The sequence below is a fragment of the Convolutriloba macropyga genome, chromosome 4 (assembly GCF_964194025.1).
Source record: "Convolutriloba macropyga chromosome 4, txConMacr16.3, whole genome shotgun sequence".
Taxonomy (NCBI): domain Eukaryota; kingdom Metazoa; phylum Xenacoelomorpha; order Acoela; family Convolutidae; genus Convolutriloba; species Convolutriloba macropyga.
In genome coordinates this window covers 58,128,143-58,144,224 of record NC_134471.1, presented here as the reverse complement: position 1 = coordinate 58,144,224, position 16,082 = coordinate 58,128,143, and positions in this window count along the sequence as shown.

The window sequence follows — 16,082 nt, the reverse complement described above, 5'->3', positions numbered from 1 at the left end:
AGGCAAAGTCTGGATCATAGGCATTTTTGGTCTGCCTGGGTATTTTCATAAGCAAAAATAGTCTGGATGGGTATTTTCATAAGGACTTTTGAACGAGGACCTCAACCTGGGGTATGCTAATTTTGCTTGTTTGCCAGTTGAATGTACCTGACTGATTGCTTTCTAGGCGTTGACTGAATAATTGGGTAATAATCCAGTCAAACAAGCACCCATGATCTGCTTCTTGTCGCATTTGCTTCCAGGTACAGTTCCTCGATTCCACTTGTTCAATAATATCTCAACCTTCAGACCTCGCTTTTTATTATTTTTTGAATTTGAAAATTTTTCTTATCAATAATTTTTTTTCAGTAATATTCATTTAGTTTGCTTTGAAGTATTATGTTTGATGTTGCTAGGTTGCTGGTTGTGCGTAGGATGTTACTTGGTTTCCCTAGTTACAACTGGTGTGCTGGTTAAAAATGGAATTCTCCTGGTTCACTAAAAAGGAATGTAGTAAACTATCTGGTCTTTTATCATAGCGTTCACCTGTTACTTTGCGTTTTTTGAATTTCATATGCTCCTCATTTTTTTCCAATCTTCTCAAGTTTTCTCAAATTCCGAATTTTCACTATTTTTCAAATCAGTATCTGCATATCTTTTGTCAAACTAAACTTTTTTTTAGCCCATAATTTTCGGAACGAGCTCTAACTCGATGTATTTTTGAATGAATTTGCCCGAGAACTATACAACTAAGTTTTCTGTCGCTCAAAAGCAAGGCAAAGTTAAGACAAGAATGAATTGCGCAATTTTCGATGAGATTGCAAAAATATAAGCGTTAGTTACAGACAGAATGAAAACCGAAAAACTAGTTATTTCAATTGTCGAGGAATATGTTGTCCGAAAACTGTAAGAAAAAGCAAGAAAATGTTTAATTGAAATTCTGGAGTGTAAAATGAGGCTCTTAATATGATTTTGCGTAGGGATTTAGTTCTTCAAATAAATAAGTAAATCTCTCATGTACGACATTTTCCCTAGCTTTTCCATAAATTTCTTATCTAAACAGATGTTAACATCAGCCAGAATTAGAAAAAAAAATTAATTGTTATTCGCCGGTTGAATGTATATCAATGTATGTATGTAGTTATGAAAAGCTAGTAATGGTTAACAAACAATATGATTTTACAAAATAAACGTTTTCCTTTTGATAGACTCTTAGCGCAAGCTTACAATCCGACGAGAATCTTCTGGCCTCGCTCGTATAATCAAAATCGGCGCCTGCTGGTGAGTGTAACAATAACAATAAAAATTTTGCATTTAGTCCTCTTGCACTAGACACAATGTATCTTGAGCAATTTGAAATATTCTATCAACTCTGATCATTGGAGCACCTCAGGAAGTTCTCATAGAGGATTAAAAGGCGTACGAATTAGCTGCTGATTGGGATAATTTTCCAATTCAGTATTGAACACGTTTACTATATTCAACACATTTCGAACTCCAAATTTTTTCCCTAATCTCCCGTCACTCATAAAATCACGCCTTCGGCGTTGTTCTTTGAACCCAACATCCGCATACTTCGTAAACGTAAAATTTCGACTTATTCTTTTGCATGTGATGCATGTCAACCCATATTTTGCTTTGTTGTTTCATGCTAATTTTGCTTGTTTGCCGGGTGAATGTACTTGACTGATTGCTTTCTAGGTGTTGACTGGACAATTGAGCAACAATCCAGTCAAAACCAGAAAGAGAACCAGTAAAACAGGCACCGATGAGGTGCTTCTTGTCGCATTTGTTTCCAGGTACACTTAGCTCGACTTGACTTGTTCTATAATATCTCAACATTCAGACCTCGCTTTTTTAAATTTAAAAAATTTCTTTCTCCTAATTTTTTTTTCAAAAATCTTCCTTTAGCTTGCTTTGAAGTAGTATATTTGATGTTGCTAGGTTGCTGGTTGTGCGTAGGATGTTATTTTGTTTCTCTAGTTACAACTGGTATGCTGTTTAAAAATGAAATTTTCCTGGTTCACTAAAAAGGAATGTAGTAAAATATCTAGTCTTTTATCGCAGCGTTCACCAGTTACTTTGGGTTTTTTGAATTTCATATGCTTCTCATTTTTTCCAATCTTTTCAAGTTTTCTCGAATTTTGAATTTTCACTATTTTTCAAATCAGTATCTGCATATCTTTTGTCAATCTAAACTTTTTTGAGCACATATTTTGCGGAACGAGCTCTAACTCAATGTATTTATGAATGAATTTGCCCGAGAACTATACAACTAAGTTTTCTGTCGCTCAAAAGCAAGGCAAAGTTAAGACAAGAATGAATTGCGCAATTTTCGATGAGATTGCAAAAATATAAGCGTTAGTTACAGACAGAATGAAAACTGAGAAACTAGTTATTTCAATTCTCGCGGAATATGTTGTCAGACAAGTGTAAGAAAAAGCAAGAAAATGTTTAATTGAAATTCTGGAGTGTAAAATGAGGCTCTTAATATTAGTTTGCATGGGGATTTAGTGCTTCAAATAAATAAGTAAATCTCTCATGTACGACATTTTCCCTTGCTTTTCCATAAATTTTTTATCTAAACAGAAAAAATATTAACATCAACCAGAATTATAAAAAAATTAGTTGTTATTCGCCGATTAAATGTATATCAATGTATGTATGTAGTTATGAAAAGCTAGTAATGGTTAACAAACGATATGAATTTACAAAACAAACTTTTTCCATTTGATAGACTCCTAGCGCAAGCTTAAAATCCGACGAGAATCTTCTGGCCTCGCTCGTATAGCTGAATTGGGTGACTGCTGGTGACACTGTAACAAAAAAGGAATAAAAATTTTGCATTTAGTCCTCTTGCACTGGACACAATGTATATTGAACACTTTGAAATATTGTATCAACTCTGATCATAGGAGCAACTCAGATAGTTCTCTTCGAGGTATAAAAGACGTACAAATTAGCTGCTGAATCAGATGATTTTCCAAGTCAGTAAAACTTCAGGCTACGACGAGAGCAACGATAAAACGGTAGAATTGTGTTCGCAAAGGTTGAATGATTGTTGAGGAATTGGGGTCTTTCCCATTATAGCCCCCCCCCCACCCCCAGCCCAGCTTAGTGGCCAGATAACCTATATAGCCCCCAATCATGGTAAATATATGATGGGGGCTATAATTTCGTGGGGGGCTATAATGGGAATGACCCAGGAAACTTTTGGCGGTACTTCTTGAAATTTGGTTGTTGGCGCTGGGGTTGAAGCAAGAAGTAAAGTTTCAGTTGGTGAAGGGGTTGCTGCAATGTCTAGTGGTAGTCTTTGCAACGCAAATAAATCTGGTTTTTCTGGCAGTCGAACTCGCATTGCATTTGCTCTGTTAGATTTCTTAGAAGAAACCGCACTGATTGTTTTGCTTTTGTTATGCATTGATTTCCTATCATCTATCTGTTTACGAGTTTAATATATTTTGTGTGTTTCCTTGTTTTTTTCAATTGTTTTTCCCTTTTCTTCTGAGGATTCGTCTTTCAGCTTATTATGAAACGGCGATCTTCCGCTCTTGACAAGCTCCAGATTTTGCCAGGTCTCTGTCGGGGATGGTTCCTGTATTTGGGTTGTGTGACTCTTGGTCACCAAGACTTTACATTGTACTCCATTGCTGTTTCCTCGGACATTATCTATCCGCGTATCTGGGTATAGCAAATTTGTAGTTGGACCGGTTTTTAGGGAGTCGTAAGGGATTGAACCTATATCTCGAGAACAAAAACGTTGTTCCTCGTCCGAAAGTTGTCTTTGACCTGGATTTACCTCTCGTGTCCTCCTTTCCCCAATTCGAGTAACACTCCGATATCTATCCTTCTACTCGCTGTCGTGGTCTCAGTCTCGGCAGCGGCAACGTGGTCTTGGTCGTAACAATGTTTGTATTTATCTAAGTAGTGACCAATGATGTCATTGTCAGATAAATCAGATGTATGTAGACAAGTACATATATTACAAAGCGGGGTGTAAATTTTTTTCCGAAGTGTGCTTTAGAGGGCAAAATCTTTTTTGATTTTTGCTTAAACGTATTTGACATGTTAATCGAGTTTATGCTCAATTTGATGTTGAGTAAATTGGATTTTTTTCACTCCTCTGATGTATGCAAGTTGTTGCTTAGTTGTTTGATTAAGGTGTTCATTTTGCCCTGTTGTTCTATGATTGTTAACTGAAGTTTCATTTTTATCATTGTTTTAAGTGTGATAAAAGTATTTAACTTGATTATCAATTGAGCATATGCAATTGTCTTGGTCAAGCTGATTTGAACGGGGATTTTTATATGGCGAGTTTGTTGGTTTGAATGACATTTCCATTTTTTTAAATTGTTTATTCAATTACTTTGGAATCTAAAAAGAATGAATGACCGAATTGACTCTGAATGGTATTGGGGCAAAAACACTGACTGTCTACTTCATTATTAGTTCTTAGAATTAGTGCGGGAATATATATGTTGCACATGTCATTGAAACCTTCAAGATGATTCTAATAAACCGCCAAAATTGCAACAAAAACTTGACTCTGTTGTCCAACAACGTGAAACTTAGACGTGCTCTTTTAGCAAATGATTAGACTAGAGATATGTTTTAAAACATAGTTTTGGTGACCATCCTCCTTGATAAGGACATAAAATCTTCTGAATTTAAATTAATTTTTTTTTGAAACAAAGAGGGGGCATGAGCACACCCCAAGACTGATATCCAAGACTACGACAGAGGAAGAGATTCTTATTGCAGACGAGCCATTTTTTTGGTTACAGATGTCACCAAGAGATGATCACCCGAGGTTCCAGACGTCACTTAGAAGTCTTTTCCCCGGCTAGACGTATCCAAAAAAAATGTAATTTTTTTGGGACAAAAAATCTCAAACACACAAAAATATTCCCCAACGAGATTTTGGTTGATGGTTTCTGAAATAAAGAGCCATGAGAAACTACAAGTCAGCAATTAACAAAAAAAACACAAATTGCCCCAAAAAACGATATAGCGTTTTTTGCATTGGAAAAACTCAAAAACAGTTTTCTCAATTTGTTGCAGAAAATCTACATGAAAGTAAACTTTTTAGTTGAGTAGAACACTTCAGTTGGAACTAAAATCAACTTTATTTCGGTTGAACTCCTCATGTAAAATTTTTGCTCAAAAAATGAGAAAGTCGCAAAAGTGCTTATTTGAGCCTCAAAAATCAAAAAACGTTTTCCTAACGTTTTGAATGAAATATTTAATAGATCCACTGAAACCTATTGATCCGCTTTCTTGGGTTTGTTAGAAAACAAGCTCCAAAATCAGTTTGTCCAAGTTGCTTTTTAGTAAAGAGGCAACTCAATTTTGACAAAAAATGCTTCTTTGACTCAAAAACTATAAAAAAAAAACGTTTTCCTAACGTTTTGAATAAAACAATTTATAGTTCCACTGAAACCTGTTGATTAGGCCCTTTGCATTTTCTAGAAAACAAGCTTCAAAGTCAGTTGATCGAATTTGCATTTTAGGAAAGAGGTAACTCAATTTTGACAAATTTGCTTCTTTGACTAAAAAAAATCAAAAACCGTTTTCCTAACGTTTTGAATAAAACATTTAAAAGATCCACGGAAACCTGTAGATTGAGCCCCCTAGGTTTGCAAGCCATCAAATTTTGCGGGCAGTTTACCAACTTGGCCCTTTAGTGAAGAGACTAGTTAATATTGTCAAAAGTGCTCTTTCGACTTACAAAAAAAATGGTTTTCAAAAGTTTTTTTTTGAAAATTTTAATAGATATCAAAAAAACTGTTGAATCAACCCCCTTATTTTGTAAGAACACAAACTTCAATTATAAGTTATTGAATTTGAAAGTTTCTAAAGAGGCAACTTTGAATTTGCAAATTTGCTTCTTTTACTTAAAAAATTCAAAAAAAAACATTTTTCTAAAGTTTATTAAGTAGATAACAAAAAAGCGGTCAAAAAGCACCTTGACCGCACCTATGTTTGTTTGAAAACAAGCTGAAAATTTATTTCATCTCCCTGCAAAACTACAAAGAAGCAACAGAAAAGTGGCAAAATTGCCTCTCTGTTATATAAAAATCAAAAAACGCTTTTCTTACGTTTTTTCTAGCGTCTTATTAAAAATATCAATCAAGTTTCAAAAAGGCCTCTTTAAAAAACCTCGTCAGTTAATTGCAAAACAAGCTGAAAAATTATATAACCATTTGTAAAAAAGTAAAGAGCAGACAGAAAATTCCTGAAAAGCTTCTTACAAAAAAAACCTACAAAGGGGTTTGTGTTTTCTTTGATCTTAAATGCATACTACTAGCCGCGATGTTAGTTAAAGGGGTAGTTTGTATTCCTAAGAAAATCCGACATTTCCACCTATTTTTTTCTTTTTATGCATACTACTAGCCGTGCGCGTAGTTAATGGGGTTGTATACACTGAAAATACCTTTTCAAGAAAAATTAAAAAGAGAAGATAAAATGTATTTTCTTTTTCTCAAACAACCTTCTTCTAACGTTTATTGGAAATTTTCAGTAGATAACCAAAAAAGCGTTCGAAAAAACCCTTCTGTCTGTTTGAAAACAAGCTAAAAATGTATTTCATCCCCTTTCCAAACGGCAAAGAAGCAACAGAAAAAGGGCGAAATTGCTTCTCTGTTATATAAAAATCAAAAAACGTTGTATCTTACGTTTTTTCTAACGTGTTTTAAAAAATCTCATTTAAATTTCAAAAAGACCTAATCAATACACCCCCTAAGTTCATTACAAAACGAGCTGAGAAATTATATAAGCATTCTGCAAATCCGTAAAGAGCAGACAAAAATTCCTGAAAAGCTTCTTACAAAAAAAACATACAAATTGGTTTGTGTTTTCTTCGATCTTAAATGTATACTACTAGCATCGCGCCTAGGTAATGGGGTAGTATACACTGAAAATACCTTCTCAAGAAAAACAGAAAAATTTTGAAGATAACATCTATTTTCTTTTTTTTCAAAAACAAGGAAATCAAAAGCCCTCGAATAATTACCCACTCAAATTCTCTCATGCATATAATCCTTTTAGTTTGGAAAACTCAAACGTCTCTTCGTTTTTGTCTGTGGTCTCAGAAGTTGCGAAAGAAGTCCGGTTTTCTTCTTTGGTCTCAGTAGTCACCAATTGAAGAGGCGTGTGTTTCCTTTGGGTCGCAGCAGTCACCAAAGTAAAAATGAGGAATTCATAGGTGGCAGATAATATCCAGAAACAAATACAAGCAGTTTAATGGTAACAGTTGTCCTTAATTTCATAAGAATTGCAAAACAAAACTTCTTGGAAAAGAGCTTCAAAGTAGACCCAGAATTTAAGCAACCAGTCTTCTTTGCTTGTCTGCAGCTCACATTGCCTGGTCGCACCGCATTTTAAATTATAAAAAATTTTCACTTGTTTTGCAGAAGCATCTGATTAGCCTAGATAAACATAAAAAGTTTTTTTTTTACCAAAAAATTTGTCGCTCCGCAAAATTCGAGCCGTTTTTTACCTTTACTTTACATAGGACCGAACAATTACGAGTTGACTAAAGCCTGATCATCAAGATGACAAAAGAAAACATCCAGACGTTACAATACGCATTGAACAAGTTCAAAATGAATGAGCTCAACGTGAAAATTCAGCTTGACCTCTTACAGATCCGTTGAGCAGAGAAAAAGCTTCCGCACTCTTTCCTTGTTGATCAACAAAATCGAGGAGAGCGTTGAAGAGCTGAAGACAAACATCGACAGCATCATGGAAAAAATAAGCTCTAGTAGCATAAACTCAGTCATGAAACGTCAATCGAATTTCATCTCTCGTCTGGAGAAGTAGGAACTAGGAGTCAACAGTCTCGACGATGATGGTCAATTGATTCAATCATCAACTCGAGTACGCGATGACATCAGCTCTGTCTCAAAGTCCTCAAGAAGACAACTCGAGTTGCAGCGATTGACATCGGTTTTCCAAATTTTAAAAGAAAACGACATGACAGTAAAGAACCCTGTCTGCAATTTCTCCCCTCTAGTGTCCCCAAGACCGCCGAAAACATCGTTTTTCCTTCCGCAAGGAGAAAATAAACCCAATCTCCTCTCTAAATTCCTTCAGAAGCACTTTCTCAGTATACTGGAAAATTGACTGAAGTATCAGTAAAAAATTGAAGACAGTTGAACATAAATCAATCAATGTCGTCATTAGCAGCCCCAACAACAGCATCAGCCCATATATCCAGAGCAAACATTCAGGACAAATTTGTCTTTAGTAGTCCTCAGTCCTCAGAAAACAACGTTGCTCCCAGAGAACAAGAGAACAATTCCAACCAGTTTGCTTCCATACAACAACCGTCCGTTCCTTTGAAACAAACTGTGTCCTTTTTTACTGTTGAATCTAATGGTAATCAGCGGGAATTAATTCACTCATCAATAGGAGAATTGCAACAGTTCCCTAATTGAAAGTTGATCACAACACCCAATACTCCATTGAATCAAACAACAGGTGCCACAGTTAGACTGAAAAATTTATCCTTTATTCCTTTAAATAGCAAAACAGAAAATCAAAATATACAATTTTTTGCATTTGATTTTCAAAACACACTTCAACGTAACAGCTCAGCTGACAAAATCAAAACAAACCAAACATCAAAAGCATTGAGAGAAAATGAGCAAAAGCTTCAAACTCAATGTCATTCTGAAAAAAGTAGAAAAACAACGATAAAAATCACCGTTCCCAATCCACAACCTTTTGAAAACTATAGTCACACTCCTTTGCAATTTCACAAAAACCAGTTTTCAACTGCTCAAAAAGTTTCAAACAACATTTTGTAAACTTTTCCAACCAATGAAAACCAGAATAGCGAGAGATTGGTCACAGAAATGTCTTTGCCTACGGTAGTGCAACCAAACAATTCTCAACAATATGGAAACGAACAATATCCAACTACATTTCAGTTCAACAATTAAATTCCAACACAAGAACCAAACGATAGGAATTGTTTCCTATCAAAAACCACACTCAGCAACACTGGTACTACCCTCGTTAGTTGTGCCCCATCACAACCACTTCTCCTTAGACCTACACCGGAAAATCTTTTTTCAATCTACCAAAACAGCCACTTTTCCACCGATTGATCAACAAGTTAGCCAACCAAACGTTTCGGGAAACTCGAATCAGTTTCCAGACTGGTCCTGTCATTTAAGCCACCAGTTTCAACCACGAAATGAAAAACAAACAGAAGGAATCCCGTTTGAACACAACTTCAATTAATAAACCACAAACAAGAGTTCCGTTTGAAATAAAACTTCCCCCAATAACAATTCCAAATTTCAATGGAAATCCACTGAAATACCATGAGAGGATAAACAATTTTTTCAACCTTGTCCACAATAATATCAGTCTTACGGATACACACCGTATAACACACCTGCTAAAATCGGTCATATGAAAAGGCAAAGAAAAAATTGAAGCTTATTCGTGTGACCCTGCTTACTATTCGATTGCATTGAAAGATCTTATGAATCACTTTGGGGACCCTAGCATTGTTGTGACTGGAAGTCTGGCGCCCGAACAATGATTACAACAAACATAGTTTTATATCATTTGCTTCTTTTCTCAAACGGTTAGTGCAAGCTTTCGATTATTTAGGTTTCAAAGCTGACTTGCAAAGCTCAACATTGATGAAAAGGCAAAAAAAAATTCCACATAACATTTTGATAAAATGGACAGATCACATCAATTGCCAACACTCTCTGAATTCCAAAATTGACTTGAGGTACAGGCCGAAGTATACAACAAAACCAACAGAGAAAATGTTCATAAGCCGTTCAATAATCTGAACAATTTCAGTCAAAAGAATAACGACATTAGCAAAAAAATAACATTTTCCAATAATTCACCAAACAATTGGAAACAGAATTTATTCCACTCAAGTCGCCCTGCAAACCAGCATGGTCAACCACCCTTTCCTATTTAGTTTTCTAATAATTCCCCAAACAATTGGAAACAGAATTCAATGCACTCAGTTCGCCCTGCAAACCAGCATGGTCAACCACCCTTTCCTCTGAGTAAAGATGATGATCAGTCAAACAAGTCTTGCGAAAATTGCAAAGGTAGTCACATATCCGCTACATGCCCTGAATATCAAAAATGTTCGCCAGAACAAAGGTATGAAATTGTGAGCAAAAACAATCTTTGCTCGAACTGTTTAGGCAACAAACATTTTAAGCAGTCATGTCCTTCCACAAAAAGATGCCAAACATGTTAAGGATTTCACCACTCAACTTTGCATGATCCTTCAAAACAAGTTAAGCGGCCCACCGCTGCTTTCTCAACAAGCAACACCTATCAGCCGACACAAAATCTAGCAAGCCGCCAAACACAGCCATCCTTTCAACAGCGAAATCAAAACAAAAGTACTGACACTGTCTGCAGTAAAAATAGCCAGCACACACGATATGGTCAATCGTTTTCTGGTAAACAACAATCACAACAACAAAATATTCAACGCGCCCATTTGAATGCTTCGAATCCGACCCAAAACTTTGATATCGACCGAAATACAGTATCAACCGAAATACAATTCGTCCTCCTGAATGGTCTGAACAAATACAAATACTACCAGTTTCATTTGTAAACGGAAGTAAAGTGTGTGATACCTACACCTTGATTGATCCCGGAAGCCAGTTCACCTTCATTCTGGATAAAGTTACTATCTTTTTTGAGCTTCCCTGTGAAGCACAAGCATCAACAACTCTGCAGTATCTAAACACTAAACATGAAATGCCTCTGTCAAAAGTAAGTGAAACAGTGAAAGTAACGCCTTTTGACAAATTCAATCAGCAATTCAGCATTGAAAGAGCCTATAGCACGCCATGTCTCAATGTATCACCCGCTAACGTTCTTGAACTCAATCAATTTTGCGAAACCTTCAAGGAACTCAGTCACATTTAATTCCCTGACATAGCCAACGGTGCAATAGGCGCCCTTCTTGGTGTCAATACGTTCACCTTCACATATCCAGTCGATGTAATCCAAGGTAGCAAAAAACGTCCATTAGCAGTGCAAACAAGGGAAAACTCAATCTGCCACAATGGTGAAAGATATCAGATTGGCCTTCCATTGAAACCTGTAAAGAAACTCCAGATGTACTCTTTCTTAGCATTCAGTCAACTAAAAAGTTTACAGAAACGACCACAAAACGATCCCGGTCTCAATCTGAAGTACAACCAGACACTCCAAACGGACTTGGATATAAATTTTGTCGGGCCAGTCGAAATGCAAGCACCACTTCCAGAGTCAATATGATACTTACCTCATCATCCAGTCACTAATGTAAACAAACCCGGAAGAGTGAGAGGAATTGCATACGCAGCATCAAAGTTTCGTGGTGAATCACTGAACTCAAACCTTCTAAATTGTTCTGAACTCTTGAATAACATAGTTGAAATTTTGTTGGGGTTCAGAGAACATGCGGTCACTGTCCTTTCAGACATCGAAGGTATCTTTATGCTAATTGCCGTCAGACAAGGAAGCCAGTCTGTTCTTTGTTTTCTTTGGATGATAGACAACAACATCCGACTATTCCAGTTCACTAGGTTAATCTTCGGTACTACAAGCTCACCATTTTCCGCAATTTATGTGCTTCACAAATGTGCTCAAGATAACAAAATTCAGTTTCCATCAGACTTGAATGCCCTTAAGCGCCACTTTTATATGGATGACTGCATCCAGTCTATGCCAACAATAGCGGAAGCCAAAAACTCCATTTCACAGACAAAAGACTGCCTGGAAAAAAGCGGCTTCAGGTTGACTAAATTTGTTTCAAACACATCAGAGGTTCTAGCTGAAATCACAGACGATGACAAAAACGAAACACAGGGATCATGAGTGTCCTCGGTCAAAAATTGAACGTAATAACTGACGATTTTGTCATGTTTCCACTACAACAATTTCCTAAAGATGCAGCAGTGTACACACAAAGGAAATTATTCAGTTTGGTATTCTCAATCTTTGATCCCTTTGGCTTGTTGTCTCCTCTGACAATTAGGATCACAATGAATCAGCAGCAGATTCGGAAACTTGGAAAAAAATGAGACGAATTGATACCACTGCACAGAATGCCCTCCAGAAAGTTCATACAGCTAATTTAAATACAAAGAACTGTTCACAATTTGAACAAAAACCCAGCCAGCCAACTTCACATTTTTGTGGGTGCCTCAATGGCAGCTGTGGCAGCCGTTTTTTACCTCCGTTACAAGAATAGACCAAATTGTCATCAACCAGCCTCTTTTCTCATTCGAAAGTGCAAAGTCGATCCCATTAAACAAATAAGCGTGCCAAAAAATGGAACTAGAAGCCGCTGTTATAGGAGAGCGCCTTCTACAACTGATCCAAAGAGAATTGACATTGATATTCGACCAAATTTTTCTCTGGTCCGACAGTCAAGTAGACTTAGACTGCATAGCTTGAAATAAGAAACAAAACGTCTTTGTTTCAAAACGATTGCAAGTAATTCATAAAATTTCTTCACCCCAGCAATGGCATCACATCTCAACTTATCTCAATCCCGCCGATCACGGAACTCGCGGTCATGAGACAAACGAAATTAAGACGATGACAAAGCCAATACACAGGGATCATGAGAGTTCTCGGTCAATAATGGAACGTAACAACTGACGATTTTGTCATGTTTCCCCTCCAACAATTTCCTAAAGATGCAGCAGTGTACACACAAAAGAAGTTATTCAGTTTGGAATCCTCAATCTTTGATCCCCTCGGCTTGTTGTCTCCTCTGACATTTAGGATCAGAATGATTCTGCAGCAGATTCGGAAACTTGGAAAGTGCAAAGGCGCTCCCATTAAACAAATAAGCGTGCCAAAAATGGAACTAGAAGCCGCTGTTATAGGAGAGCGCCTTCTACAACTGATGCAAAGAGAATTGACACTGACATTCGACCAAATTTTTCTCTGGTTCGACAGTCAAGTAGTCTTGGACTGGATAGCCTGAAATAACAAACAAAACCTTTTTGTTTCAAACAGATTGCAAGTAATTCATAAAATTTCTTCTCCCCAGCAATGGAATCACATCTCAACTTATCTCAATCCCGTCGATTACGGATCTCGCGGCCTTGAGAAAAACGAAATTCAGCAGAAATTATTAGATCCACCCCAATTTTTTTGCGAAAACGAGTCGACCTGGAATGAGATAAACAAACCACGCGCAACGTGTGCGCCGGTCACGAGAAGTCCCAAGACAATTAAACCTATAGTCGATCCGAGTAAATTCTCAACATGGAACAAACTTCTTCTGACAGTGGCAACAGTTTTCCACCTAATTCATCGTGCAAAGGAGATGCGAACGAACAATCACCAATACACAACTGAAGAATTATCAAGAAATTATCTCCTGAAATTATCTCAGGACAGTTTTTCCATTCGACCGTTAATTCCCTACAACGTGAATTAAACTAGATTCTAAACGCAAAATACGATGACTAAATCCGCTGTTGGATGAGAACGGATTACTCAGATCTTGTAGTCGATTGCAGTATGCACCAACACAACTGGATTCGGAAAAAAGTCAAAAATTTTTTCACGCCAAGGACAAAATTGTTCGTATGTTTTTGGAACATGCCGATCAAATATGTATTCTCCAGTCCACAGAACCAACAAAATTATTCATTCAACAACGTTACCATGTGACTGGCCTTAGGAAAGCGTTAGCAAGCGTACGATTTCATTGTTTCCTATGTCGACGCTTTCAACCAATTATGGCACCATTACCCAGTTTTCGGTTTCCAACAGCAGAAACACAGTTCCCTTTTGCTAATTCCGGTGTAGATTTCTTTGGACCCTTCTACATCGAAGATTCGAAATGCATTATGGAAAAACATTATGGTCAGATATTTACATGCATAGTGACGCGTGCAGTTCACTTGGAAACGTGTCCAGACCTAAACATAGATACGTTTCTCAATGCCCTCAGAAGATTTTACAGTCGTCGTTGCCAGCCCCAACATCTTTACAGCGACAACGAAAAAATCTTCGTTGGCGCTTCTGAAGAACTGAAAAAAACTGTTAAAACTTTCGACAATGACATAATCTAGAAAGCTTTAGCGGTAGCCAATACAACGTGGAAATTCAATCCCCCATACGGCCTTTATTTTGGCGGTGTCTGGGAGCGTTTGATCCAGAGCGCCAAAAGAACCCTCCTCCTCTTTCTAGGATCGAGAAGACTGTCCTTTGACACTTTCTTCACAATCATTGTGGAAACAGAATCCATTGTCAACTCCAGACCGCTGACTATCGTTGCTGACCAACCTGACAACGAGGAACCTTTGACTCCAAACCACTTTCCTATCCAGCGTCCCTTCAAAAGCTTGCCACCAGGACAATTTGGAGACCAGCAACCTGCAAGCTTGAAGACATGGCTCAGCTGATGAACACGCAGAAGCTGATGAAGCATATACGGCGACGCTTGGTTAAATAGTATCTGCCAATCCTTAGCCGACGGTCAAAATGGTCACACAGCAATGATCGACCGCTGAAAGTGGACAACATTGTTTGAGTGTTGAAAGACCAAACACCAAGAGGCATTTGGCCAGTAGGAAGAGTCATGGAGACAACGGCAGGACGAGATGGAGAAACCCGAGTCGTAAAGTTAAAAACGGCTTATGGCACGTTCGTTCGCCCCGGTTCCGGTCTCGACGCGTTTTTTCTCCGTAGTTTTTTAAAATTTTTCCCACCCCTGTTTCAGGCAACTTGAGTTACCCTTTTCCCACAAATTGAAGTACTGACCATATTGACAACATTTCAGCCTACAGTTTCTGAGCCAATTTCAAAGAAGATGACAAAAGACTTCAATCAACTGATGCCACCGAACGCCCTTGATGCCTTTGTGCAGTTGCAGCACGTTGCCAATGCTATTGCAACCTTCAAGATGATTCAAATAAACCGCCAAAATTGCAACAAAAACTTTGACTCTTTTATCCAGTAACGTGAAACTTAGACGTGATCTTTTAACAAATGATTAGACTAGAGATATGTTTTAAAGCAATATACATTCCAATATTGGCAGCTGTAAGTCACAGTGCGATTCACTGGTTATTAGTGACCATTCCAGTACTTCAAAAAGATCCGGTACGGTATGCAGCACCAGTTGCAGAGTACATGTCTTTACATGTTAAATCTTTATGCAAAAGTATGGCACATGCAAATAATATACACCCACTAAGCTGAGGACACAAACGCAAAAGATCCGAAATATCTAGTCACTACAGCTAAGGCACCGCCTTTCCACTTAGACATTGAGTTGCGTAATCAGCACCAAGCCGGGAGTCCACTCCTTATCAGCAACCCGTATGAACTTCCAATTTCTAACAAAAATGTCATCCAAGCGACTCCAGTTTCTGCCAAAACATCACAGGATATTGCGAAGAAGACCTTGAGAACATCCTCACACAGTTGTTTACGGAAATGTTTACGGCAGTGCTCATCACAAATGATTCATTACAGGAAGAAAAGAGAAGCTGCATTCTCCAGAGAGAAGAGCAAAGATGCCAAGAGGACAATCCATATATGTATTCATGATGACGTACGTTAAGACTGTGTAGGTGATGACCAGACGGTGGCAATAACCAAAGCTATCTAAGAGGGTATTTTGCAATACACCTAACGCACCCTGGGAATTAAAACGTGATATGAATTCTAGCTTTATAAGCAAACAGAAATCTTGAAAAACGCTGTAAAGTAAGAATTCTGCTCTTAAATTACCCGGGCCGAGGTTTCACCCCTATTCCACCCCTAATTAGCGGGGATTAGGGTGTAATCCGTTTTCGACTGTTATTTATCGGGGAAAAGAGTGTAATTTTAAAAAAATACACTTTAATTACACTCGTTTGTCCACTCTTTTTACACTCTTTGTAAAGAGTGTAATTAAGGATGGAATTATAATAGATTACACTCTCTTTCCCACCCTTATATTAAGTATCAATTATTTTTACACTCTTACACCCTTATTTTTAAGACAGTGTAATTTAAGGTGGACGGATATATGACCGAGCAAAAAATCGACCCGCAACCTAGGTTTTTGAACTCTTGCTATAATTTACTTTCAATCTACA